Below are 27,994 nucleotides of genomic sequence, written 5' to 3' on the forward strand. Positions count from 1 at the left end.
GTTTGAGCCCAGCCTGGCCAACATGATGAAACCCTGTCTCTACTAAAAATACAAAAATCAGCCAGGTGTGGCGATGCATGCCTGTAATCCTAGCTACTCACAAGGCTGAGGCAGGAGAATCGCTTGAACCTGGAAGGTGGAGGTTGCAGTGAGCAGAGATCGTACCACTGCACTCCAGCTTGGGCAACAGAGTAAGACTCTGTCTCAAAAAAAAAAGAAAGAAAAGAAAAGCAGACCCTTAGGAAGAAGGGCCTCAGTAGACCTCCTTCCACCAGTGCTCGGTGGATTTGTATGTTAACATTGGAAGCATTGGAATGTTCCAAAAAAAGAAAAAAGGATAAGCTATGGTAACCAGTTGACAAGCTAAGCTGTGAAAGCAACAGAGCCTCTATGACAGCATTTCAGAAGACCCTCGATACTTATAATATAGGGTAGACTGCACTAAAAATCAGGCCTAGGTTCTAAGAGTAAGGGCAGCATTGCTTCAAAACCTCAGCAAAATTCTTAAGTCAAAGTCAGGCCCTAATAGAAAGTGGGACGCTAATACCTAAGATAAAGATATTTGGGTAGATAAACATGAGAATTTTGAATCCTGGATTCATTCTCCTAATTCCCCAGGCTATCAGAAGCAATCTGTTCTTTAGCTGGAAGAGAGACACTTCAGCTGGCTTGGACACCTTGCAAGAAGACCTAACTTGAGGCAGATGCCTCACAAATGACTCTCGTCTTTAAGATCTATCTCTGCCATCCTTCACTGCCTCCAGGCTCATACTGATAAACCGAGCAAGGTCTCAGCATAGCCCAGGGAGGGAAGTAGCTGTCCTGCTCAAAGGGAAAATAGGTTACACACCAAAAGAATTACAGAATTAGGAATAATATGTCCAAACTGAAACCAAAGGAGTGCATCTTCAGGTTGTTGGAGCAGGGGAGTGGAACATAACGCTGAATAGATGACAATTACTGACATACTGGCATTTGCTCATGACTCAGATTCAATCTTTTGGCAAGAACATACCTGGAGCTGGTCCTAATAGCCTGCTGGGGACGGCTCTTTTAAAGCTTGAACGCAAGAAACATATCAACACAGCTTCTAGCAATTAGTATGTGGCTACTGCTCTGTAGAAAGTAAGGACCAAGGTCGGGTGCCTATAATGGGTGCAGGAAACTTAGGTGTGGTTCACAGAGGGTCAGATAATACATTGGTACTAAAAAGGACCTTGCTGCACCACAGCTCTACTCAGGGGTGCCCCTAAAAGATAGCAATAAAGGGAAATTCTCCCAGCGAGTAGAGTTGAGAATGGTATATTTATTTGTTCATTCACTCTGTATGGAGGGATAAATGGGTTGAGATTTCACTTCCAGTGTTGAGTGTTTTGTCTGGTTAATCAGGGCCCTGGGGCCGGGTGCAGTGGATCACTTGAGGTCAGGAGGGCGAAACCAGCCTGGCCAACTTGGTGAAACCCATCTCTAATAAAAAAATACAAAAACTAGCCGGGCGTGGTGGCTCACGCCTGTAGTCCCAGCTACTCAGGAGGCCTGTGGCAGTAGAATCGCTTGAACCCAGGAGGCAGAGGTTGCAGTGAGCCGAGATCGCCCCACTGCACTCCAGCCTGGGTAACAGAGTGAGACTCTGTCTCAAAACAAAAACAAATTTAAAAAATTGGCCAGGTACAGTGGTTCACACCTGTAATCCCAGCACTTTGAGAGTCCGAGGCGGGCAGATCACGAAGTCAGGAGATGGAGACCAGCCTGGCCAACATAGTGAAACCCCATCTCTAGTAAAAATACAAAAATTAGCCAGGCATGGTGGCAGGCACCTGTAGTCCCAGCTACTTGGGAGGCTGAGGCAGGAGAATCACTTGAACCCGGGAGGTGGAGGTTGTGGTGAGCCAAGATCACGCCACTGCACTCCAGGCTGGGCAACAGAGCGAGGCTCCGTTTCAGAAAAAAAAAAAAAGTCAGGACCCTGAAAGAAAAGATTAGAAGATGGGGATGAGAGGTCTGGGTAAGAAGGAAATGGAGTAAATGGATGGATTAAAAGAAATAGGCACAGGTTGAGCGTGGTGGCTCATGCCTGTTATCCCAGCATTTGGAGAGGCCAAGGCAGGAAAATCACTTGAGGCCAGGAGTTCAAGACCAGCTTCGGCAGCATAGCAAAATCCCGTCTCTAAAAAAAGTTAAAATTAAAAAAAAAAAGATTAAATTAATTCCTAGGAGGTGGAGCCAAGATCATACCATTGCACTCCAGCCTGGATGACAGAGCGAGACTCCATTTAAAAAAAAAAAAAAAAAAAAGATTAAATTAAATCCCAAAAAGTTTTTTTTGATGAAATAGGCATAAAATGTGTAGACCTTTGTGTCTCATAATAATGTCAACCAGAGGCACTCAGAATCCAGGTGAACAGGTTAACTTCTCCTGTGGATGTCAGCCAGACTCTCTCCTTGGCCATCTCAGTGCTTATACAATGGGTCTGTTAATGGAGAGGCCGTGATAGCATGGGCCCAATATTATGGGTTCCTTCTAACCAAAGGGTGATATGGCTGTTGCCACTGATGAATGGCCAAACTGCCAACAGAAGACATTGCTGCTGTGTTCTCAGTATTACTCTACCTCTGGAGGGGACTAGCCACCCAGTGGTGGAAGATTGATTATATCAGATCTCTTCCTTCCTGGAGTAGGCAGCAATTTATTCTTTTTTTTTTTTTTTTTTTTTTTTGAGACGGAGTCTCACTCTTTTGCCCAGGCTGGAGGGCAGTTGCACAATCTCAGTTCACTGCAAGCTCCGCTTCCCGGGTTCACGCCATTCTCCTGCCTCAGTCTCCCAAGTAGCTGGGACTACAGGTGCCCGCCACCTCGCCTGGCTAATTTTTTGTATATTTAGTAGAGATGGGGTTTCACCATGTTAGCCAGGATGGCAGCAATTCATTCTAACTAGTACTAACAACTGTTCTAGAAACAGAGTCATTTCTACCCACAGTGCCTCTGCCAGCACAACTACCTTAGCGCTTACAGAATTCTTATCTACCAGCCTGAGCAAAGTAGTGAGACCCCATCTCTACAAAAATGTTAAAAATTAGCGAAGTTAGGCCAGGTGCAGTGGCTCACGCCTGTAATCCCAGCACTTTGGGAGGCCAAGGTGGGAGGATCACTTGAGGTCAGGAGATCGAGACCAGCCTGGTCAACATGGTGGAACCCCATCTCTACTAAAAATACAAAAACAATCAGCCGGGCATGGTGGCAAGCACTTGTAGTCCCAAGTACTCGGGAGGCTGAGGCAGGAGAATCTCTTGAATCCAGGAGGCAGAGGTTGCAGTGAGCCGAGATCGTGCCACTGTACTCCAGCTTGGGTGACAGAGCAAGACTGTGTCTCAAAAATAATAATAATAATAATTAGCTGAGTTGGCCGGGCATGGTGGCTCATGCCTGTAGTCCCAGGACTTTGGGAGGCCAAGGTGGGTGGATCACCTGAGGTCAGAAGTTTGAGATTAGCCTGGCCAACATGGCAAAACTCCACCTCTACTAAAAATACAAAAATTAGCTGGGCATGGTGGTAAGTGCCTGTAATCCCAGCTACTCCGGAGGCTGAGGCTGGAGAATCTCTTGAGCCCAGGAGGCAGAGATTGCAGTGAGCCGAGATCGTACCACTGCTCTACAGCCTGGGCGACAAGTGCAAAACTTCATTTCAAAATAAATAAATAAATAAAATAAAATTAGCTGAGTGTGGTGGCATGAGCATGTGGTCCTAGCTACTCAGGAGGATTGCTTGAGCCCAGGAGGTTGAAGCTGCAGTGAGCCCTGTTTTTACCACTGCACTGTAGCCTAGGTGACAGAAAGAGTTTGTCTAAAAAAAAAAAAAAAAAAAAAAATCATCGGATGCCACACAACGTTGCTCAGAACAGGGACTCTTTTTATGGCAAAGAAAGTACAACAGAGAGCATGGCCATAAAATCCACTGGTCTTTTCACAGTCCCCAATAGTTCTAAAGCTATTGCTAACAGAATTGGAGTGGCCAATTAAAAGTTCACCATAGCCATCATGTTGGAGATCATCCCCTGTGGGTTTCAGGTACTGTCCTCCATGATATATTTATAGGCTGAACTAATGCTGATATGTACTCAAAATGGTTAGAATACATGAGTCTGGGAACAAATGGTAAAAGTAGGATTTGCTGTACTCACTTGGGAAACAGAAAGCTTGAATTTAAAGCTATAACTTCCATCTTGGTCTCTTTGGACTTCTTTTTTTTTTCTTATTTATTTATTTATTTAGAGATGGAGTCTCGCTCTGTTGCCCAGGCTGGAGTGCAATGGCACTATCTTGGCTCACTGCAGCCTCTGCTTCCCGGGTTCAAGTGATTCTCCTCCTTGCTTTAGCCTCCTGAGTGGCTGGGATTACAGGCACCCACCACCACGCCCGGCTAAATTTTTTGTATTTTTAGTAGAGACAGGGTTTCATCAGGTTGGCCAGGCTGGTCTTGAACTTCTGACCTCAGTTGATCCACCTGCCTCAGCCTCCCAAAGTGCTGGGATTACAAGTGTGACCCACTGGGCCAGTCTGTAACAACTCTTGTGGGCAATTGGACAGAAAATGAACAGACTCCCTTAGGTCAATTAGATGTGTCAAAGGTGACAGAGTCCTATAGTTATAGAACAAGATGACCTGAGATGGGGCTGTGGGAGTGGAAGATGCTTGCTCCAATACTGGGAATACAAAGTAAAGCAACTTGGCCTGATCTTAGGTGTACCAAATAAGAATAAGCCTGGGGTTTGACACTGATGGCAATAATTGCCAGGATCAGTCATTCAAATGTATTTGAGTAGACTAGTAGTTCTTTTTGTAATCTCCTCTGTACTATTATTAAATGAGATCCATAGATAATACAGTCAAACTAACTACACATATATATTTAAGAAAATCAATGTTGTGCGCTTGTGTAATACAAAGAAGAAATAAAAAGGTTATTTATAATAACATATTTTAATACATAATTGCACGGTGGCTCATGCCTATAATCCCAGCACTTTGGAAGGTCAAGGCAAGCAGATCACTCGAGCTCAAGAGTTCAAGACCAGCCTGGGGAACATGGAGAAACACCATCTCTGCAAAAAATACAAAAATTCTCCAGGTGTGGTAGCATGCACCTGTAGTCCCAGCAACTCAGGAAGCTGATATGGGAGGATGGCTTCAGCCCAGGAGGCAGAGGTTGCAGTAAGCCGAGATTGTGCCACTGCACTCCAGCCTGGGCTACAGAGCAAGACTCTGTCTCAATAAGTAAGTAAGTAAATAAATAAATAAATAAATAAAGCAGTAGTCATTTGCTAGCAACTATACATAGCAAAATCATGCATGTTACAGCTGCAAATTCTGATTGATACATGCATGTTGTGCAGGTGACTCAAATACTATCAACACCATTGCCATCAATAATGTAATTTTCTGAAATGGTATAACCAACCCCTAGCACAGTGTCTGGTACTCAGTTAAAACGCAGTGGGGGCCGGGCGCGGTGGCTCAAGCCTGTAATCCCAGCACTTTGGGAGGCCGAGACGGGCGGATCATGAGGTCAGGAGATCGAGACCATCCTGGCTAACACAATGAAACCCTGTCTCTACTAAAAAATACAAAAAAAAAAAAAAAACTAGCCGGGCGAGGTGGCGGGCGCCTGTAGTCCCAGCTACTCGGGAGGCTGAGGCAGGAGAATGGCGGGAACCCGGGAGGCGGAGCTTGCAGTGAGCTGAGATCCGGCCACTGCACTCCAGCCTGGGTGACAGAGCGAGACTCGGCCTCAAAAAAAAAAAAAAAAAAACGCAGTGGGGTTTTGTTTTGTTTTGTTTTTTTTTTAAATGAAAAAAATCTGAAAGCCAACGAGACCCATTAAAGATTTTAAAAAGAGAAGTATCTGGATCAGTCTTTAGGAAGATTTAAGACTCTCAAAAAATGATGAGCTTCAGGGTCTGGGTTATTTTCATCTTTGGCTTATCTCCCATTCCTACCCCATGCTTATAAGTAGTAGGCACTCAATACATGATTTTATATTGAATTGATTTGAATCAAATAATTTCTGCAGCAAAGTGTCCACGGGACCCTTTGGTATAACATTATCTTAGGGCATAGCTCCAGAAAAGCAGTATTAATGGAAGAGAATTACTTATCACAGTGTCCAAAGTCAGTCCTATCTCTATTTCACATGTGCAGGACCCTGCAGTCCAGAATGGAATGTTCTGGGTCCAGCTCTGTTGCAAAGAAAGCTACATTCTATTACATCATCACAAGATTGACTAGTAACAAGAACAAAGGCCCACAATAATAGCAGTCTTTAACAAAAACACATTCTATGTAGCTGGCATAAAACATGTTCCAATTTTTGGCTGGCTGTTTGAAGGACATCTTTAGGACCTTAGCATAGTGCCTGGCACATAAAAGCCCCTTAACAAATATGTGCTGAATGGATGAATGGATAGCAGCAGTTGAAAACGGTGCCTAAGAGAAAACAATAAAATAGCAAAATTCTAGTGTGTGTTATACCAGAACCAGATCTGCGACTCTTAGAGTAGTTTTCAGTTTGAAGAACTGTCAAGCCCACTGACTCAAAAGCGAGCACTCAGACAACACATCCAAAACAAAACAACAAAAAAGAAAAAAGTAACATATGCACATGGTTACAAAGAAGTGCATAAGAACTTTCAGATGAAAAGGAATAGCTTCTTGACTGTTTTCTTCTCCCTCTCATCCTCAGTTCCATTGCCCAAGACAAAAAATTTGTGACAGGCCAAGCACGGTGGCTCACGTTTGTAATCCCAGCATTTTGGGAGGCCGAGGCAGGCGTATCATAAGGTCAGCAGTTGGAGACCAGCCTAACCAACACAGTGAAACCCCACCTCTACTAAAAATACAAAAATTAGCTGGGTGTGGTGGCAGATGCCTGTAATCTCAGCTACTTGGGAGGCTGAGGCAGGGGAATTGCTTGAACCTGGGAGGCGGAGGTTGTAGTGAGCCAAGATCGTGCCACTGCACTCTAGCCTGGGCAACAGCTAGACTCCATTTCAAAATGAAAAATAAAAAACAAAAAATAATCTGTGACATTACATTCATTTCCACCATTATCCATTATTTTGTTTTGTATTCTCCATTTCATCACTGATATGATTGAGAAAGACTCACACTTTGAGGCCAGGCACAGTGGCTCACGCCTGTAATCCCAACACTTTGGTAGGCTGAGGCGGGCTGATCACTTGAGGTCAGGCGTTCGAGACCAGCCTGGCCAACACGGCAAAGTCCTGTCTCTACTAAAAATATATAAATTAGTTGGGCATGGTGGCAGGCGCCTGTAATCCCAGCTTTTCAGGAGGCTGAGGCGACAGAATCACTTGAACCCAGGAGGCAGAGCTTGCAGTGAGCCCACACCGCGCCACTGCACTTCAGCCTGGGCGACAGAGTGAGACACTATCTCAAAATAAAACAAAACAAAACAAAAACAAAAACCTCTTCCTGTGAACAAAATGTAGGAAAAGAAGCAAAAGTAATTGTGACTTCTGGTTTAGCGACTGCAATTAAGTGTGTTCCCCCCCACCAAGAAAATTCTATAATATAGTTGTTTTTCATCTAAAAAAGAAACCTGAACAAAATCAATTAAGCATTATTATTATTTTTGAGATGGAGTTTCCCTCTTGTTGCCCAGGCTGGAGTGTAATGGTGCAATCTCGGCTCACTGCAACCTCCACCTCCTGAGGGGGGTTCAAGCGATTCTCCTGCCTCAGCCTCCTGAGTAGCTCGGATTACAGGCGTGAGCCACTGTGTCCAGCCTAATTAAGCACTATTATACAAAAATGAGTTCTGGCCTCAGTAGTGTGGAAGTGGGGAGAAACTAGCGAAAGAGATAAACTACTGAGTCCCGGTACCTCTGAGCAAGTTTCAGGGACCTATGTAAAGTTCCCTCTGCAAAACTCTCATCCTGTTAAAACTTGTGAATCCCGAAAATCAGAGGTAGGTCTCAGTTAATTTAAAAAGTTTATTTTGCCAAGGTTGAGGATGCACGCCCTGAGGACCTCCTGAGGACATCCTGAGGACATGTGCCCAAGGTGGTCAGAGCACAGTTTGGTTTTCTACATTTTAGGGAGACATGAGACATCAATCAACATATATAAGATCAACATGGGTTTGGTCTGGAAATGGGGGCTTTCCAGGTCATGGGTAGATAGGAGACAAATGGTTGCATTCTTTTGAGCTTGCTTTCTTTCCTTCCTTCCTCCCTCCCTTTCCCTCTCTCTCTTTCTTTTTTTCTTTATTTTTATTTATTTATTTATTTTCTTGAGGCGGAGTCTCGCTCTGTCGCCCAGGCTGGAGTGCAGTGGTGCGATCTCGGTTCACTGCAAGCTCTGCCTCCTGGGTTCACGCCACTCTCCTGCCTCAGCCTCCTGAGTAGTTGGGACTACAGGCGCCCGTGACCACGCCCAACCAACTTTTTGTGTTTTTAGTAGAGACGTGGTTTCACCGTTTTAGCCACGATGGTCTCGATCTCCTGACCTCGTGATCTGCCGGCCTCGGCCTCCCAAAGTGCTGGGATTACAGGCGTGAGCCACCACGCCCAGCACGCCTCTCCTTCTGTTCCCTTTTCCCTACCCTTTTCCCTTCCCTTCCTTTCCTTTCCTTCATGCGGAGTTTCCCTCTTTCACCCAGGCTGGAGTGAAGTGGCCCGATTTCGGCTCACTGCAGACTCCGCCCCCAGGTTCAAGTGATTCTCCTGCCTCAGCCTCCCAAGCGGCTGGAATTACAGGTGCCCGCCACCAGGTCCGGCTAATTTTTATGTTTTTAGTAGAGACGGGGTTTCTCCATGTTCACCAGGCTGGTCTGGAACTCCTGACTTCAGGTGATCCACCCACCTCGGCCTCCCAAAGTTTTAGGATTACAGGTGTGAGCCACCGTGCCCAGCCTGTTTTTATTTATTTATTTATTTATTATTTTTATTATTTATTATTTATTTTTATTTTTATTTTTTGAGAGGGAGTCTGGTTCTCTTGCTCAGGCTGGAGCGCAATGGCTGATCTCGGCTCACTGCAACCTCTGCCTCCCGCGTTGAAGCAATTCTCCTGCCTCAGCCCCTCGAGTAACTGGAATTACAGGCGCCTGCCACCATGCCCGGCTAATTTTTGTGTTTTTAGTAGAGACAGGGTTTCGTCATTTCGGCCAGGCTGGTTTGGAACTCCTAACCTCAAGTGATCCGCCCGCCTCTGCTTCCCAAAGTGCTGGGATCACAGGTGTGAGCCACCGCACCCAGCCTCTTGAGTTTCTGATTAGCCTCTCCAATGGAGGCAATCAGTTACGCATTTATTTTAGTGAGCAGAGGGGTAACTGAATAGAATGGGAGACAGGTTTTCCCTAAGCAGTTCCCAGCTTGACTTTTCCCTTTAGCTGAGTGATTTTGGGGCCCCAAGATATGTTCCTTTGACGCAATTCATCTCGGAAACCAAGATTTATTTTCTTTCGGAATTTTAAAAGTTTTGCTCTTGCATTAAAACAAAAAAAAGTGCGTGTGTGTTTCGCGTTAATTATTATTTGCTGCATTTTGGAACTGAGTCAGGCAAATCATTTTTGTTCCTAGGCAAGTGGCTTTAATCTTCAAAATCTACCCAGTCTTTGGGGGCACTGCTGTCTCCTTTCACAAGGTCCTAATTCCCACTGAAACCTGTCTGTAGTATTTGTGGCTTGGGGCCACTTCAAGATTTCAAATTTCAGCCTCAGACTCCAATCCCCTCACGGGATCCGGGAGACCCAGCCCCATGCAGCCCCAGCCGAGCTGGCGGGAATTGCAACGTCGGGGTCGTGGCGGTTCGCTGGGCCCTGGAGCCCAGGCGCGCGGCCCCGGGAGCGTCAGCCCCTCCCCGCCGTCGCTCGCGTTGCCTGCGCTGACTCAGCTTTTCCGGTCACCGCCGTCACTGGTGGTTCCCGACTGCAGTGAAGGTGCCGACGCCAAGTCACAGCTCAGTAATGCTGGAGCCGCCGGCGTCCCGAGCCTTCTCCAAATGGGCGGTGTTCCTGCCCCCACCATGACTCAGCCGCTTCCGCTCCGGCGTCAGCGGAGCTCTGGCCTCCGCCCGCGAAGCCCTGCCGCCTTCCCACTGCCCCAGAGGGGCCACAGCACGCTCGCTTCCGCCCGTTGGTGTCCTTCCAAGCCCCTGAGAAGGTTTGGCAGCTTGATAAAGGGTCCCTGAGCTCCAGTGCTTAGGCCCTGCAAGGCCCTTTTCTGTACATTGAGGAGCTGAGGCCTCCGCACAGGAAAGTATTCCTTACCCTGCGGTGCAAGGAGGAAGTTAGCCTCAGACTAATTGAGGCAACTGAGGCCTCGGACAGCCGCGGGTCCTGAGAGCCCGATGGACCTACCTTGGAAGTTCAGCGTTACCGTTTGCGGATGTGTGACACTCCCCTACTCCTACCCCCACCCACTTAACAGAAATGAGGATGATTGATTCCATGCCACCTTGTTGATGCCACTTTGTTGTTGGCATTGCCTAGCACATAGCAGGAGCTCAGCAAATCTGAGCTTTTGTTTGTATTTTCTTTCTTTCTTTCTTTTTCTTTTGAGACGGAGTCTCACTCTGTCGCCCAGGCTGGAGTTCAATGGCACGATCTCGGCTCACCGCAACCTCCGCCTCCCGGTTTCATACTCTTGCCTCAGCCTCCTGAGTAGCTGAGACTACAGACGAACGACACCACGCCCAGCTGATTTTTGTATTTTTAGTAGAGACGAGATTTCACCATGTTGGCTAGGATGGTCTCAATCTCTTGACCTCGTGATCTGCCAGCTTTGGCCTCCCAAAGTTCTGGGATTACAGGCGAGAGCCACCGAACCCAACCTGTATTTTCTTTGAAATGTCTTTTCGATGTAGTTCTTGCTCTCCATGGTCAGGGTCACCTCAGCAACTTCCTAACTGGTTTTGCTACATTCCCATCCAACCTCACACAATGACCAGGTGCATTTTTATGGCACACTGTATTCTGCAAGCCATTCCTCTGTGCAAGAAAATGTAATACTCTGTCGTCTTTTGGTTTGACTGGAAAGTCCTTTCACTGGTATTTAAAGCACTCCAGCATAGTCTGGCTCCCATCCTTCCCATAAATATTTTAGGCCTGCTCTGCACCCTGCATTGTGGTACTCGGATTCTTGCCCTCCAGAGCTCTAGTGAGGGGAGATAAATATATAATTATGTCATTATTATACTGTGTAATAAGTGTTCTGATCGAAGTGTGAACAGGACAGAGAGCAACTCAGTGAATAGATGGGGAAGAAGAAAAGCTTCACAGAGGAAGAAATATATGGGGTAGGGAGATGGCTTGATGGTTGTGAGGCGTTTACCAGCACTGTGATAGATTTTGTATATAGTAGAGTGTCCTTGTTGCTGTAGGTTTTCGAAGGCATCATTGTGCTCTGCTCTGTTGCTGTTACAGAAGGTTCGAACCATCAAGCCCCATACTTTAATCTTCTTGGATCCAGAAGTATTGTGGGAAACAAAATTTGGATTTTAAAATGATTACCACCTGATGAAATACAGTTTGCAGAAAGAAATAATGGATTCCTTACAGGAAAAATTCTGTACCAAGGATACCCTTATAAGGAGTAGAATTGACCATAGGGCCTGAGTGCTAGAGAAGACAGTGTTTGTGAGGATTCTAGGTTCAAACCTGCCCCAGCTCAACCCTTTGGGGCACGCTTATCAGTCCTGGGAAGGAGAAGGCTGTGTACTAAAATGGAAACAACTGAATCACCAGGAGCCCAGGTCCTCTTCTGCATGGCATGCTGAAAGAATTGAATTATTAAGAACCCAGCACACACTCTGTGGGATCCTCAGTTTTAAAAAGAGCTGAATGTAAGAAAGGCATTTACCTACTGGCCAGAGAGAGATGGGCAGTGGAGGTCTGCAAGTTCTCAGTGACAGATTCTAGGTGGCAGTAGCAGGGAGAGCTGAGGCTCCAAGGGGGCCTCAGGATCAAGGACACCTCAGGGACATAACAGATGGCCCAAGTAGCATTGATATAGGTACTTACAGGCAGAGAGGACAGGGATCACAGAAGTGGTAAGAGCTGCAGTTCATGTAATGTCTGCGATTACAGTAGATTTTAATTTCTTTTTATTTTTCTGAATTAAATTTGTCCATGGTGAACATGGTTGGTTTTTTTTTTTGTTGGGTGGGGGAGGGATGGAGTTTCATTCTTATTGCCCAGATTGGAGTGCAATGGTCTGACCTTGGCTCACGGCAACCTCCACCTTTTGGGTTCAAGCAATTCTCCTGCCTCAGCCTCCCGAGTAGCTGGGATTACAGGTGTGCGCTGCCACCATGCCTGGCTAATTTTTGTATTTTTAATAGAGACGAGGTTTCACCACGTTGGCCTGGCTGGTCTGGAACTCCTGACCTCCGGTGATCCACCTGCCTCAGCCTCCCAAAGTGCTGGGATTACAGGTGTGAGCCACCATGTCTGGCAACATGTTTTTAATATCAGAAAAAAATTTTTATTACCCAGTGTTGGTGCAGATGAAGTAAAATGGGTCTTCCTATTCAATAGAGTTTTACAAGAAATGAATCACAGCACACTTCCTGACTCATCTGTGAAAATTACACATATTGGCCGGGTGCGGTGGCTCAAGCCTGTAATCCAGCACTTTGGGAGGCCGAGACGGGCAGATCACGAGGTCAGGAGATCGAGACTATCCTGGCTAACACGGTGAAACTCCGTCTCTACTAAAAAATACAAAAAAAACTAGCCGGGCGAGGTGGCAGGCGCCTGTAGTCCCAGCTACTCGGGAGGCTGAGGCAGGAGAATTGCCTAAACCCGGGAGGCGGAGCTTACAGTGAGCTGAGATCCAGCCACTGCACTCCAGCCTGGGCGACAGCGAGACTCCGTCTCAAAAAAAAAAAAAAAAGAAGAAAGAAAATTACTCATATTAATCATAATGTAAATGCTTACTATTGATGTGAACCAAAATTATGATTTAACTACTTTGGGAGGCTGGGGAAGGAGAAATGGTGGTGGGTATGTGGTGTATTTGTAAGAGTGCTACAACCTCATCTACCATAACAGGAAAGCAATAGATTGCGTTTAAAACAGATACATCAAGAAATAGCATAAGCACATTATTTTGATGCATGGAGGTAAATACCCAAAATAACAGTGAAAAAAGTGGAAAATGGTTGCCTTTGGGCTATGAAGAGGAATGAGGCAGAAGACTACTTTTTTCCACTACACATTTCTTGGTGCTATCAAAGTATTTTTTAACTTCATGCATTTTTAAATACAGATAAAAGTAAAAGCGTACAAACCTGTTGTTTCAGTAATTTTATTTCTATGTAGGTATCCTAAGGCAGTAATAGCAGATGTGGGTAAAGATTTATGTATGCCAGTCACTGCAGTATTTTTTTAATTCTAGATATCCCATTTTTATCTATTTTTAATTCATTTATTTTCAATTTATGTGGGTGCATAGTAGGTTATATAAGATTGTTTAATTAGGCCAGGCGCGGTGGCTCGTGGCTGTAATCCCAGCACTTTGGGAGGCCGAGGTGGGCAGATTACGAGGTCAGGCGTTCGAGACCAGCCTGACAAACATGGTGAAACCCCGTCTGTACTAAAAATACAAAAATTAGCTGAGTGTGGTGGTATGTGCTTGTACTCTGAGCTACTCAGGAGGCTGAGGCAGGAGAATTGCTGGAACCTGGGAGACAGAGGTTACAGTGAGCAAAGATTGCGGCATTGCCCTCCAGCCTGGGTGACAGAGTGAGACTCCCTCTCAGAAAAAAAGATTGTTTAGTTAGAAATTAAAAACTGGCAACAATGTAATAAGTTTTTAAAATTATGGTACATTTATATAATGATTTTTAAAATCACATTTTTTAGCATTATTTAATTTCCTTATTGAAATGCTAATTTTAAAAGTAGTGAAAATACTTGAGGTCAGAGTTTGAGACCAGTCTGACCAACATGGAGTAACCCTGTCTCCACTAAAACTACAAAAGTTAGCCAGGCGTGGTGGCAGGCAACTGTAATTCCAGCTACTCAGGAGGCTGAGGCAGGAGAATTGCTTGAACCTGGGAGCCGGAGGTTGCAGTGAGCCGAGAGCATGCCACTGTACTCCAGCCTGGGTGACTGAGTGAGACTCCATCTCAAAAAATGAAAACTAAAATAATAAAAATACAAAAATTAGCTGGACGTGGTGACGGGCACCTTTAATCACAGCTACTTGGGAGGCTGAGGCAGGAGAATCGCTTGAACCCAGGAGGCGGAAGTTGCAGAGAGCTGAAATCGTGCCATTGCACTCCAGCCTGGGCAACAAGAGTGAAACTCCGTCTGAAGAAAAAAAAAAAAACTATAGAGATATATATACACACACACACATATATACACACACACGCACATATATATGGAAGTAAATATGAAACAGTGTTAAAAGTTGGTGATTCTGGGTGGTTGGTATTTTATTCATTACATTGTTTTAAATTTTGATTTAAACAAAATAAACAATGACAGAGTTAAAAAAAAAAAAAAGCCAATGATCCACGCATGAAGAAATTGTTTGAAATGTTTGTTCCTTGGTGTCATAAATGAATAGCAATTGAACATAAATTTAACTTCCTCAGCAAGGCCATTTTTACTTTCTGCAGAAAGGGTACACTTGCCAGCAATTTTGCCATGAGAGTACACCAAACAAAGGAGACAGGGTCATTTATAACCTGACACATCCACCTTACTACTGTGTCCAGTTTCCATTGGCTGGAACGGGACCTCACATTTTGTATTTGTCCTGATTGGCTAGTGACTTAGAACTTTTTAAAAGAGACAAAGGCAGAGGAGAACAAAGGAAGGAGGAAGTAACTTGTGGAAAGCTGAGAAAGGTAAAAACACCTTTAAATAAGGAAGGCTATGACTTAATGCTTGCTTGGACCAGTATAAGCATATCAGGGCAAATATTTAGGCTAAATTGTGGGAGCTAAGAACATAAAATACATTGATTTCTTTATTATGGCTAGCAGATATTTAAGAGTGTTAGCACAGGTCTTTGAATAAATTTTGCTTCTACGAGAAGTAACTATTCCTAATTAGATGCGTAGGAAAGTTTTTGAAGAGGAACCTCTACTTTTTACAAAAGGTACAGGTAAAGTTCTATAGGAGTTCAGAATGGAGAGACATTATCAAAGGCAGTGGTGGGAGAGAAAGGTGGAATAAGGAAAGGTGTCTGAATTGAGCCTTCAGGGACCCAGAAGATTAAGACAGCTGAGAAGAGTACTGTGAAGTGGTATTCTGGGCAGAATGAGCAATATGAAAGATCCATGAGGGCCGGGCGCGGTGGCTCAAGCCTGTAATCCCAGCACTTTGGGAGGCCGAGACGGGCGGATCACGAGGTCAGGAGATCGAGACCATCCTGGCTAACACGGTGAAACCCCGTCTCTACTAAAAAATACAAAAAACTAGCCGGGCGAAGTGGCGGGCGCCTGTGGTCCCAGCTACTCGGGAGGCTGAGGCAGGAGAATGGCGTGAACCCGGGAGGCGGAGCTTGCAGTGAGCTGAGATCCGGCCACTGCACTCCAGCCTGGGCGACAGAGCCAGACTCAGTCTCAAAAAAAAAAAAAAAAAAAAAAAAAAAGAAAGATCCATGGACAGAAAAGCAAGGGACTCTTGAGTAGTTCAGCTTGGCTGGACCTGAAGATACCTGATGACAAATAGTAAGAAATGAGATCTGAAAGGTGATTGCTACCTCATCCAAAAGGAGCCTCCTACGGAAAGCCAAAGAATTCTAGTCTGTTCTGTAGATTGTGGTTTGTCATTAAGGGTTTTGGGGTTGGGATAATAGGATCAGAACAGGAAGATTAATCTAGACATGAAATAGAAAATGATGGCCGGGAGCGGTGGCTCACGCCTGTAATCCCAGCACTTTTAGGAGGCTGAAGCAGGTGGATCCCCTGAGGTCAGGAGTTCGAGACCAGCCTGGTCACCATGGTGAAACCCCGTCTCTACTAAAAATATAAAAATTAGCCGAGTGTGGTGGCTCATGCCAGTAATCCCAGCTACTCAGGAGGCTGAGGCAAGAGAATTGCTTGAACCCGGGAAGCAGAGGTTGTGGTGAGTCGAGATCGCACCATTGTACTCCAGCCTGGGCGACGGAGCAGGACTCTGTCTCAAAAAAAATAAAATAAAAATAAAATAAAGTTATTTGAAAGAGGGACTGGAGACAGGGAATGCAGCTAGGAAGAAATGATTATAGGGGACCAAGTGAGGGATGAATACAAGTGCCCCCTCCCTCCTTTTTAAAAAATAGCTTTACTGATCCAGGTGTCCTTTGTGTTTTTGTTTTTGTTTTTGTTTTTGAGACAGAGTTTCCCTCTTGATGCCCAGGTTGGAGTGCAATGGCACGATCTTGGCTCACCACAACCTCCGCCTCCCAGATTCAAGTGATTCTCCTGCCTCAGCCTCCCGAGTAGCTGGGATTATAGGCATGCACCACCATGCCCAGATAATTTTGTATTTTTAGTGGAGACAGGGTTTCTCCATGTTGGTCAGGCTGGTCTCGAACTCCCGACCTCAGGTGATCCGCCCGCCTCAGCCTCCCAAAGTGCTGGGATTACAGGCATAAGCCACTGCCCCCAGCCCCAGGTGTCCTTTTGACCACACACAATAGTCTCTAAAACAGTCTTCCTGCCTCTGGGCTGATGTTTCCCAACCATTTTTCGTGTTCAAACACACAGCTGAGGGTTCTAACACACTCTCATCAGTTACAATGGTTCACTGAGGCAGGATTTTAGGGACAGTTGATGAAAGTGTGCAGTTTGAAAGAAGACCCAAGTGATTTTCTTTCTTTCTTTCCCTTCTCCTTCCCTTCCCTTTTTTTTCCCCTTCCTTCCTTCCTTCCTTCCTTCCTTGCTTCCTTCCTTCCTTCCTTCCTTCCTTCCTTCCTTCCTTCCTTCCTTCCTTCCTTCCTTCCTTCCTTCCTTCTTTCCTTCCTTCCTTCCCTCCCTCCCTCCCTCCCTCTTTCTCCCTTTCTTTCTACTCTGGCCATAATGATATACCCAGTAATGCCTGTAGACACAGCTGTGCATTTTGTTTTTTAAAAACACTTGTTTTTCTGGGATGCTCTTTCTCCCACTTTCTGCTTATCAAAAATCCTGGGCCTTGCCAGGTGTGGTGGAGTGTGCGTATAATCCCAGCTACTCAGGAGGCTGAGGCATGAGAATCACTTGAACTCAGGAAGTGGAGGTTGCAGTGAGCTGAAATCACGTCACTGCACTCCTGCCTGGGTGACAGAGTGAGACTGTCTCAAAAAAAAAAAAAAAAAAAAAAAAAAAAAAAAAAAAAAAAAAAAAAAATTCTGAGATGATTACTTGACACCAAGAGTTTGAGACCAGCCTGGGCAACATAGAGAAACCCCATATCTTAAAAAAAAAAAAAAAAAAAAAAAAATTTGCCAGGCATGGTGGTAGACACCTGTAGTCCCATCTACTCAGGAGGCTAAGGTGGGCTTAAGCCTGGGAGGTCAAACTTGCAGTGAGCTGTGATCGCTCCACTGCACTCCAGAGCCTAGGTAACAGAGCTAGACTCTATCTCAAACAAACAGAAAATCTGTTCATCTTTTAGGGCCCAGATTTCACTTATTCCATGAAACCTTTTATGAATAGCTAAAAGGGAATTATTTTCTTATTCTCAGCTGCCAAGGCCTGTGCCAGTCACATCACTGCTTGCACTGCTTTTCTCTCCCAATTTAACATCTGTGTCTTCTCTTTTAATCTAGTATTTTAACTGCCAGAGATAGGACTCAAGTTTTTGTTGTGTTTTTTAATCCCTCTTGAATACACTAGCCCAAAGTCCTTGCAGATCAAAGTGTTTGATAATTAAAATAATTACCATTCATTGACTTTTGTTTTGTTTTGTTTTGTTTTTGAGGCGGGTCTTGCTCTCTCACCCAGGCTGGAGTGCAGTGGTGTGATGGCTCACTGTAGCCTCAACCTCTCTGGGCTCAAATGACCCTCACACCTCAGCCTCCCAAGTAGTGGGGACTACAGGCGTAAGCCAGCACGCCCAGATAATTTCTGTATTTTTTGTAGAGAGGGGTTTTTGCCATGTTGCCAAGGCTAACTACCATTTATTGAAAGCCTTTTAGTTACAGGCACCATGTATATTACATCTACTCCTAATACCCCTAAGAGATAGGTAGTTATCCTCGTTGTAAAACAAAAGGAAACAGAGGCTCTAAATATTAATTAACATATTCAGTGTACATAGCCAGAAAATAGGGGACTTAAGATTTGAGTAGTGCTCTGGTAGGCTCCAAATCTTGTGTTGCTTTCACTGCACTGTGTTGCTTTTTTTTTTTTTTTTTTTTTTTTTTCCCCCGAGATGGAGTCTTGCTTTGTAGCCTAGGCTAGAGTGTAGTGGTGTGATCTCGGCTCACTGCAACCTCCACCTTCTGGGTTCAAGGTTAAGCAATTCTACTGCCTCAGCCTCCCGAGTAACTGGGATTACAGGCATGCGCCCAGCTAATTTTTTTTTTTTTTTTTTTTGAGACGGAGTCTCGCTCTGTTACCAGGCTGGAATACAGTGGCGCAATCTTGGCACACTGCAACCTCCGCCTCTCGGGTTCAAGCAATTCTTCTGCCTCAGCCTCCCGAGTAGCTGGGACTACAGGCGCATGCCACCATGTCTAGCTAATTTTTTGTATTTTCAGTAGAGATGGGGTTTCACCATGTTAGCCAGGATGGTCTACATCTCCTGACCTCATGATCCGCCTGCCTCGGCCTCCCAAAGTGCTGGGATTAGAGGCATGAGCCAATTGCCTGGCCTAATTTTTGTGTTCTTAGTAGAGATGGGGTTTGACCATGTTGGCCAGGCTGGTCTGAAACTCTTGACTTCATGATCCACCCGCCTCAGCCTCCCAAAGTCCTGGGATTACAGGCACGAGCCCCCACGCCTGGCCCTGTGTTGCAATTCTTAAGTGATGGTTGAATGGATAAATTCTTTTTTTTCATTTTTCAGCACTTTTTTTTTTTTTTTGGAGATAGTTTTGCTCTTGTTGCCCAGGCTGGAGTGCCACGGTGAGATCTTGGCTCACTGCAACCTCTGCCTCCTAGGTTCAAGTGATTCTCCTGCCTCAGCCTCCAGAGTAGCTGGGATTACAGGTGCCTGTCACCACGTCCAGCTAATTTTGTAGTTTTAGTAGAGATGGGGTTTCCTGATGTTGGTTAGGCTGGTCTCCATCTCCTCACCTCAGGTGATCCGCCCACCTCAGCCTCCCAAAGTGCTGGGATTACATGAACCACTGCACACGGCCTTGAGCACATTTTTTTTTTCTTTTTTTGAGATGAAGTCTCACTCTGTCGCCCAGGCTGGAGTGCAGTGGCGCAGTCTTGGCTCACTGCAACCTCCACCTCCTGGGTTCAAGTGATTCTCCTGCCTCAGCCTCCTGTGTAGCTGGGATTACAGGCACGTGCCACCACGCCCTGCTAATTTTTGTATTTTCAGTAGAGATGGAGTTTCACCATGTTGGACAGGCTGGTCTCAAACTCCTGTCCTTGGGTGATCCGCCCACCTCGGCCTCCAAAAGTGCTGGGATTACAGGTGTGAGCTACCGCGCCAGGCCGAGCAAATTTTTTTCTCTTTTTTTGAGGTAGAGTTTTGCTCTTGTTGCCCAGGCTGGAGTGCAATGGCCTGATCTCAGCTCACCACAACCTCTGCCTCCTAGGTTCAAGTGATTCTCCTGCTTCAGCCTCCCGAGTAGCTGGGATTACAGACATGTGCCACCACATATGGCTAATTTTTGTATTTTCAGTAGAGAGGGGGTTTTTCCATGTTAGTCAGGCTAGTCTTGAACTCCCGACCTTAGGTAAGGAGCCTGCTTCAGCCTCCCAAAGTGCTGGGATTAGAGGTGTGAGCCACCACTCTGGCCTTTTATTTTTTATTTATTTTATTATTTTATTTTATTTTTGAGACAGAGTCTAGCTCTGCCTCCCACGCTGGAGTGCAGTGGTGCAATCTCAGCTCACTACTACCTCCACCTCCCGGGTCAAGCAATGCTCTTGTCTCAGCCCCTCGAATAGCTGGGATTACAGGTGCCCGCCACCACGCCTGGCTAATTTTTGTATTTTTAGTAGAGAAGGGGTTTCACCATCTTGGCCAGGGTGGTCTTGAACTCCTGACCTCATGATCCACCTGCCTCGGCCTCCCAAAGTGCTGGGATTACAGGCATGAGCCACCGTGCCCACCTGCACATTTTTTTTTTTAAACTTGCTTTTCTTTGCTGTATTTCCTCCCTAGAGGCTTGCTCAGCTGGTAAAGCAGAAGGAAATATTTGCCAGTTGTATTAGTTGCAAGTAATGGTACTCCAACTCATTCTGACTTACACAATAAAAGTAAATATGTTGATTAATGAGCCAAGGAGTTCACTGGTAGATTGCCAGCTTTAGGACTAGATCAGGGTTGCAACATTGCTTCCATCTTTCAATTTTGCTTTCCTCTAAGTTTACTTTATTCCCAGGTAGGCTCTGTTTATGCCGTAACAAAGATGGTCACCAGCAGCTCCAGCTTACATTCTACCAACCTAGTAACTCCAACAGAAACCATCTCTTTTCCAAGAGTGCCAATAAAATTCTCAGGTAAGACTGCCATTGGCCCAGCTTGGGTCGTATACACATGCCTGAAACAGTCGCTATGTTCAAGGGGTGCTGTGTTGCTCTGATTAGTCAGTTAAGGCTGTGAACCCTATGGATTGAAATGAGGAAGGCAAATTATGGTATCTGACCAGAAGAAGGGATGCTGGATGGGCAAAATGGACATTCATTACATACACTTTCACTGCATGAGAACCCAGGACTCAACAGTCTCTGATGCAGGTTGACACTTTCTGGGTGGATACTGCAGGTAACTCCATGATCTGTTGCTCTTGAATACCATTCTCAAAGGCCCTATTACATAGGGCTATGGTTTTCTTGGTTTGGTCCCAAGAGTTATACTGTTCCTTGGAGTAGTTATATAATAAAACATTCCACTCATGGATAATGGTCCATCCCTGGCTTGAGTCCTGTGGTGGTCAACTGAGAGGAAGACACTAGAAAGTGGTTCCACAAGGGGACACAGGGTCAGCTGCAGTAGCACCGGACAGGCCAAATCTGCCACTAGGAGGGCACAGTGACAAATGGCAAGCAGTAGTGTAGACAAGCAGTTGGCATCTGGGGCCAAACAGAGAATGACATATTGTCTTAATGGGAGACAGAGAATTCTGAGACAGGAGATGCTCATCAGGATTTCAGACAGATAAGTCTGATAACCAAGTAGTAGAACTTTAGCCGCTCGGCTAAAGTTCAAAGGCATTCCAGTCCCAGGGAATGAGGAATTGAAAGGAGCAGGAAAGATGTTCATTTGGCCAGCCGCAGTGGCTCATATCTGTAATCGCAGCAGTGTGGGAGGCTGAGGTGGGCAGATCACCAGAGGTCAGGAATTTGAGACCAGCCTGACCAATATGGCGAAACCTTGTCTCTACTAAAAATACAAAAATTAGCCGGGTGTGGTGGCACACGCCTGTAATCCCAGCTACTCAGGAGGCTGAGGCAGGAGAATTCCTTGAATCTGGGAGACGGAGGTTGCAGTGAGCCAAGATCTTGCCACTGCACTCCAGCCTGGGCAACAGAGCGAGACTCTGTCTCCAAAAAAAAAAAAAAGAAAGAAAGAAAAAGAAGAAGAAAGAAAGAAAGAAAGAGAAAGGAAGGAAGGAAGGAAGGAAGGAAGGAAGGAAGGAAGGAAGGAAGGAAGGAAGGAAGGAGCAGGAAGTCCTCAGTTGTAGGGAGATCAGGACACTGGAAGGGGTAACAGGACTGGATCTAAGGCATTAGGCTGAAATCCATGCATTGGGTCTGGAGTCCAAGGCGAAACTAGATCTCAAGAATGAGACTGGAGGTCAGTTTTTGGATGAAACTGGGACTTGAGGCCGGGCGAGGTGGCTCACACCTGTAATCCCAGCTCTTTGGGAGGCCGAGGCAGGTGAATCATGAGGTCAGGAGTTCAAGACCAGCCTTGCCAACATGATGAAACCCCGTGTCTACTAAAAATACAAAAATTAGCTGGGCATCATGGCACATGCCTGTAATTCCAGCTACTCGAGAGGCTGAGGCAGGATAATTGCTTGAACCCAGGAGGCAGAGGTTGCAGTGAGCTGAGATCGCATCACTGCATTCCAGCCTGGGTGACAGAGCAAGACTATATCTCAGGAAAAAGAAAAAAAAAATTAATCGGGCATGGTGGCACGCACCTGTAATCCCAGCTACTCAGGAGACTGAGGCAGGAGAATCGTTTGGTCCCAGGAGGTAGTGGTTGCAGTGAGCCAAAATCATGCCATTATACTCCAGCCTGGGTAACAGAGTGAGACTCTGTCTCAAAAACAAAACAAAAACAAAAAACTGGGACTTGAGTTCAGTCTAGCAACAGCCTTCATAGACAACCTCAGAATGGCCGGATGTGGTGGCTCACACCTGTAATCCCAACACTTTGGGAGGCTGACGGGGGAAAACATGAGGTCAGGAGTTCGAGACCAGCCTGGCCAATATGGTGAAACCCCATCTCTATTAAAAATACAAAAATTAGCCAGGCGTGGTGGCCTGTGCCCAGTAGTCCCAGCTACTAGGGAGGTTGAAGTAGAAGTATCACTTGAACCCAGGAGGCAGAGGTTGCAGTGAGCTGAGATCAAGTCACTGGGTGACAGAGCAAGACTCCGTCTAAAAAAAAAAAAAAAAAAAAAAGAAGAAAGGAAAAAAAGAAAAGAAAATCTCAGAGTGGGGAACTGCAGTGCCATAAATTCCTCCTGCCTCTGGGCAAATTTTGTGCAGTGACTAGATCAAGAATGAGCCTGCAGGTGGTATTGAATGCCTCTAGCTAAGGGGAAGGAAGGAGACAGAGGCTGGTCCCACAAGAAGGTCTAACAAATTCAAAAGGAGGTGGGTGCGTCGGGCATGGTGGCTCACACCTGTAATCCTAGCACTTTGGGAGGTTGAGGCGGGCAGATTGCCTGAGTTCAGGAGTTCGAGACCAGCCTGGGCAACATGGTGAAACCCTGTCTCTACTTAGAAAAAACAAAACAAAACAAAAAATTAGCCGGGAGTGATGGCACGCGCCTGTAGTCCCAGCTATTCGGGAGGCTGAGGCAGAAGAATGGCTTGAACCTGGGAGGCAGAGGTTGCAGTGAGCCGAGATTGTGCGATTGCACTCCAGCCTAGGCAACACAGTGATACTCTGTCTCCAAAAAATAATAATAGTAATAAAAAGGAGGCGTTTGCCCATATGCCCTGCAACTGCTATAACTCTGCCACTCTTTGCATGCATGCAAATACTCATTATTGGACAGGGAAAATGATTAATCCTAGTTGTACTGGAGGACTTGGAGCCACTGTCTGTTGGACTTACTTCACTCATACCGGTGTGTCTAATGGGAGTGGAGTTCAAGATCAGGCAAGAGAAAAACATGTAAAGGAAGTAATCTCCCAACTGACCCGAGTACATAGCACCCTAGCCCCTACAAAGGACTAGATCTCAAAACTACATGAAACCCTCCATACCCATACTCACCTGGTAAGCCTATTTAATACCACTCTCACCGGGCTCCATGAGGTCTCGGCCCAAAACCCTACTAACTGTTGGATGTGCCTCCCCCTGCACTTCAGGTCGTACACTTCAATCCCTGTACCTGAACAATGGAACAACTTCAGCACAGAAATAAACACCACTTCCGTTTTAGTAGGACCTCTTGTTTCCATCTGGAAATAACCCATACCTCAAACCTCACCTGTGAAAAATTTAGCAATACTATAGACACAACCAACTCCCAATGCATCAGGTGGGTAACTCCTCCCACATGAATAGTCTGCCTACCCTCTAGGAATATTTCTTGTCTGTGGTGCCTCAGCCTATCGTTGTTTGAATGGCTCTTCAGAATCTATGTGCTTCCTCTCATTCTTAGTGCCACCTATGACCATCTACACTGAACAAGATTTATACAATTACGTTGTACCTAAGCTCCGCAACAAAAGAGTACCCATTCTTCCTTTTGTTATTGGAGCAGGAGTGCTAGGCGGACTAGGTACTGGCATTGGCAGTATCACAGCCTCTACTCAGTTCTACTACAAACTATCTCAAGAACTAAATGGTGACATGGAACAGGCGCCGACTCCCTGGTCACCTTGCAAGATCAATCTAACTCCCTAGCAGCAGTAATCCTTCAAAATCAAAGAGCTTTAGACTTCTAACCACTGAAAGAGGGGGAACCTGTTTATTTTTAGGGGAAGAATGCTATTATTATGTTAATCAATCACGAATCGTCACTGAGAAAGTTAAAGTAATTTGAGATCGAATACAACATAGAGCAGAGGAGCTTCAAATCACCGGACCCTGGGGCCTCCTCAGCCAATGGATGCCCTGGATTCTCCCCTTCTTAGGACGTCTAGCAGCTATAATATTGTTACTCCTCTTTGTACCCTGCATCTTTATCCTCCTTGTTAAGTTTGTCTCTTCCAGAATCGAAGCTGTAAAGCTACAAATAGTTCTTCAAATGGAGCCCCAGATGCAGTCCATGACTAAGATCTACCGCGGATCCCTGGACCAGCTAGCCCATGCTCCAATGTTAATGACATCGAAGGCACCCCTCCCAAGGAAATCTCAGCTGCACAACCCCTACTACACCCCAGTTCAGCAGGAAGCAGTTAGAGCAGTCATCGGCCAACCTCCCCAACAGCACTTGGGTTTTCCTGTTGAGAGCGGGGACTGAGAGACAGGACTAACTGTATTTCCAAGGCTGACTAAGAATCCCTAAGCCTAGCTGGGAAGGCGACCACATCCACCTTTAAACACAGGGCTTGCAACTTAGCTCATACCTGACCAATCAGGTAGTAAAGAGAGCTCACTAAAATGCTAATTAGGCAAAACAGGAGGTAAAGAAATAGCCAATCATCTATTGCCTGAGAGCACAGCAGGAGGGACAATGATCAGGATATAAACCCAGGCATTGGAGCTAGCAATGGCTACCGTCTTTGGGTCCCCTCCCTTTGTATGGGAGCTCTGTTTTCACTCTATTAAATCTTGTAACTGCAAAAAAAAGAAAAAAGAAAAAGAAAAAAAAAAGGAGGTGTGTGTTCTCTCATTGGAATGCATAACCTAATAAAAATTAAATGTAAAAACCTCAGCTGGAATGCATTAAGAAACAAAGAGAATTGGGAAAGAATAAATGCAGTTGAGACAGGATGTTAAATTAGATTTTCCTATTTTCTTAGTTTTGGAGCTTAAAACAATAGGTGGCAAGTACCCCCATATAAAGAGACATGTCTAATTATTTATGCAGGACTTGCTCAAGGGGTAGCCTCCAAATTGGTTCTGAAACCTGTAGCCCATTACCCACTTTTGGCCTGAGAAAAGAAAATCAAGGAGAGGAAGTTTGAAAAGTGAGGATTTCTTTGAAGAGAACTGTCTGAGTGCTGTGGTTTTCTTGCTCTGAAGTCAAGAGCAAGCAAGGAGTGAGTGGGAAAGTTAGTGTCTCATGGTGCCATGTGCTGAGTGGAAGAAACACTCTGTGGCTACCGGCAACTAGAGCAGAATGTGGTGAGAAGATTTCTTGGGACAGTGTGACATGAGTGCCTTGAGTTGTGAGGTAGAGAAACTCATCTGTTATCTCACCTGAGAGCTAGGTGAGAGGCTTGTTGGAAGACAGAAAAGACCTTAGGGTAAAGGGCTAGGGAAGCGGGGGTTGCAGTGAGTTTGAAAGGTAGTAGTAAGAAAGACTAAAATCATTCATTCCTTTGGTCAAAAGATAAGAAGCCTGAATTCTTTTTTCAGCTCTACCACAAATGAGTTGTGCTAGTGTGGAAAAACTACTTGAACCCTCTAGGTTTGTTTTCTCTTCTATAAAAGGAAGAATTGAGGCGGGACACAGTGGCTCACGCCTGTAATTTCAGCAGTTTGGGAGGCCAGGGGAGGATTACTTGAGGCCAGGAGTTAGAGACCAGTCTGGGCAACATAGTGAGAATCCATCTCTACAAAAAAAAAAAAAAAAAGTTTTAATTAGCCAGGCATGATGGTATGTCCTCTGTAGTCTCAGCTACTCAGGAGGCTGAAGTGGGAGGATCACTTGTGCCCAGGAGTTGGAAGTTACGGTGAGCTTTTTTTGTTGTTGTTGTTCCTATCCAGGCTGGAGTGTAGTGGCATGATCTTGGCTCACTGCAACCTCCCAGGTTGAAGCGATTCTCGTGCCTCAGGCACATGCCACCACACCCAGCTAATCTTTGTATTTTTAGTAGAGACTGGGTTTTGCCATGTTGGCCAGGCTGGTTTCGAACTCCTGACCTCAGGTGATCCGCCTGCCTGGGCCTCCCAAAGTGCTGGGATTACAAGCACGAGCCACCATGCCCAGCTACAATGAGCTTTGATTGTGCCACTGTACTCCAGCCTGGACATCAGAGCAAGACTCTGTCTCTTAAAAAAAAAAAAAAATAGGGCCGGGCATGGTGGTTCACTCCTGTAATTCCAGCAATTTGGGAGACAAAGGCAGGTGGATCACCTGAGGTCAGGAGTTTGAGACCAGCCTGACCAACATAGAAAAACATCATCTCTACTAAAAATACAAAATTAGCCAGGCGTGGTGGCACACGCCTGTAATCCCAGCTACTCAGAAGGCTGAGGCAAGAGACTTGCTTGAACTTGGGAGGCGGAGGTTGCGGTGAGCTGAGATCGTGCCATTGCTCTCCATTCTGGGCAGTAAGAGCGAAACCCCGTCTCAAAAAAAAAAAAAAACAAGAGATGGCCGGGTGCAGGGGCTCACGCCTATAATCCCAGCACTTTGGGAGGCCGAGCGGGGCAGATCATGAGGTTAGGAGATTGAGATCATCCTGGCCAACATGGTGAAACCCCATCTCTACTAAAATACAAAAAATTAGCTGAGTGTGGCGGCACGTGCCTGTAGTCCCAGCTACTTGGGAGGCTGAAGCAGGGAAATCGCTTCAACCCGGAGACGGAGGTTGCAGTGAGCCAAGATCGCACCACTGGACTCCAGCCTGGTGACAGAGCAAGACTCTTTAAAAAAAAAAAAAAAAAAAGGAAAAATTGGACTAGACTGTCTTTAAGGTAGGGACCTTCTATGACTCTCTAGTTCTACAGGTGTGCTCTGATGAGCTCCATGGTGACTCATGGACTGGGATGAATTATTATGGCATACAGATGGTCTCTGATCTATGATGGTTCAACTTAGGATTTTTTACTTTAGGAGGTACCCATACAATCATTCTGTTTTCACTTTCAGTACAGTATTCAATCAAATACATGAGATACTTAAGACTTCATTATAAAGTAGGCTTTGTGTTAGATGACTTTGCCCAAGTCTAGGCTAATATAAGTGTTCTGAGTACATTTAAGGTAGGCTGGTCTAAGCTCTGAAGTTTGGTTTAGGTTAGGTGTACTAAATGCACTTTTTTTTTTTTTTTTTGAGACGAAGTCTCACTCTGTCATCCAGGCTGGAGTGCAGTGGCACAATCTCAGTTCACTGCAAGCTCCACCTCCTGGGTTCATACCATTCTCCTGCCTCAGCCTCTTGAGTAGCTGGGACTACAGGCACCCGCCACCACTCCTGGCTAATTTTTTTGTATTTTTAGTGGAGTTGGGGTTTCACCGTGTTAGCCAGGGTGGTCTCGATCTCCTGACCTCGTGATCCGCCTGCCTCAGCCTCCCAAAGTGCTGAGATTACAGGCGTGGGCCACCGTGCCCAGCCTAAACGCACTTTTTTTTTTTTTTTGACACAGAGTTTTGCTCTTGTCGCCCAGGCTGGAGTGCAGTGGCACAGTCTTGGCTCACTGCAACCTCTGCCTCCCAGGTTCAAGCAATTCTCCTGCCTCAGCCTCCCAAGTAGCTGGGATTACAGGTGCCCGCCACCATACCAAGCTAATTTTTCTTTTTTTTTTTTTAAGTAAAGACAGGGTTTCACCATGTTGGCCAGGCTGG

This window comes from Theropithecus gelada, chromosome 14, assembly GCF_003255815.1.
Source record: "Theropithecus gelada isolate Dixy chromosome 14, Tgel_1.0, whole genome shotgun sequence".
Taxonomy (NCBI): domain Eukaryota; kingdom Metazoa; phylum Chordata; class Mammalia; order Primates; family Cercopithecidae; genus Theropithecus; species Theropithecus gelada.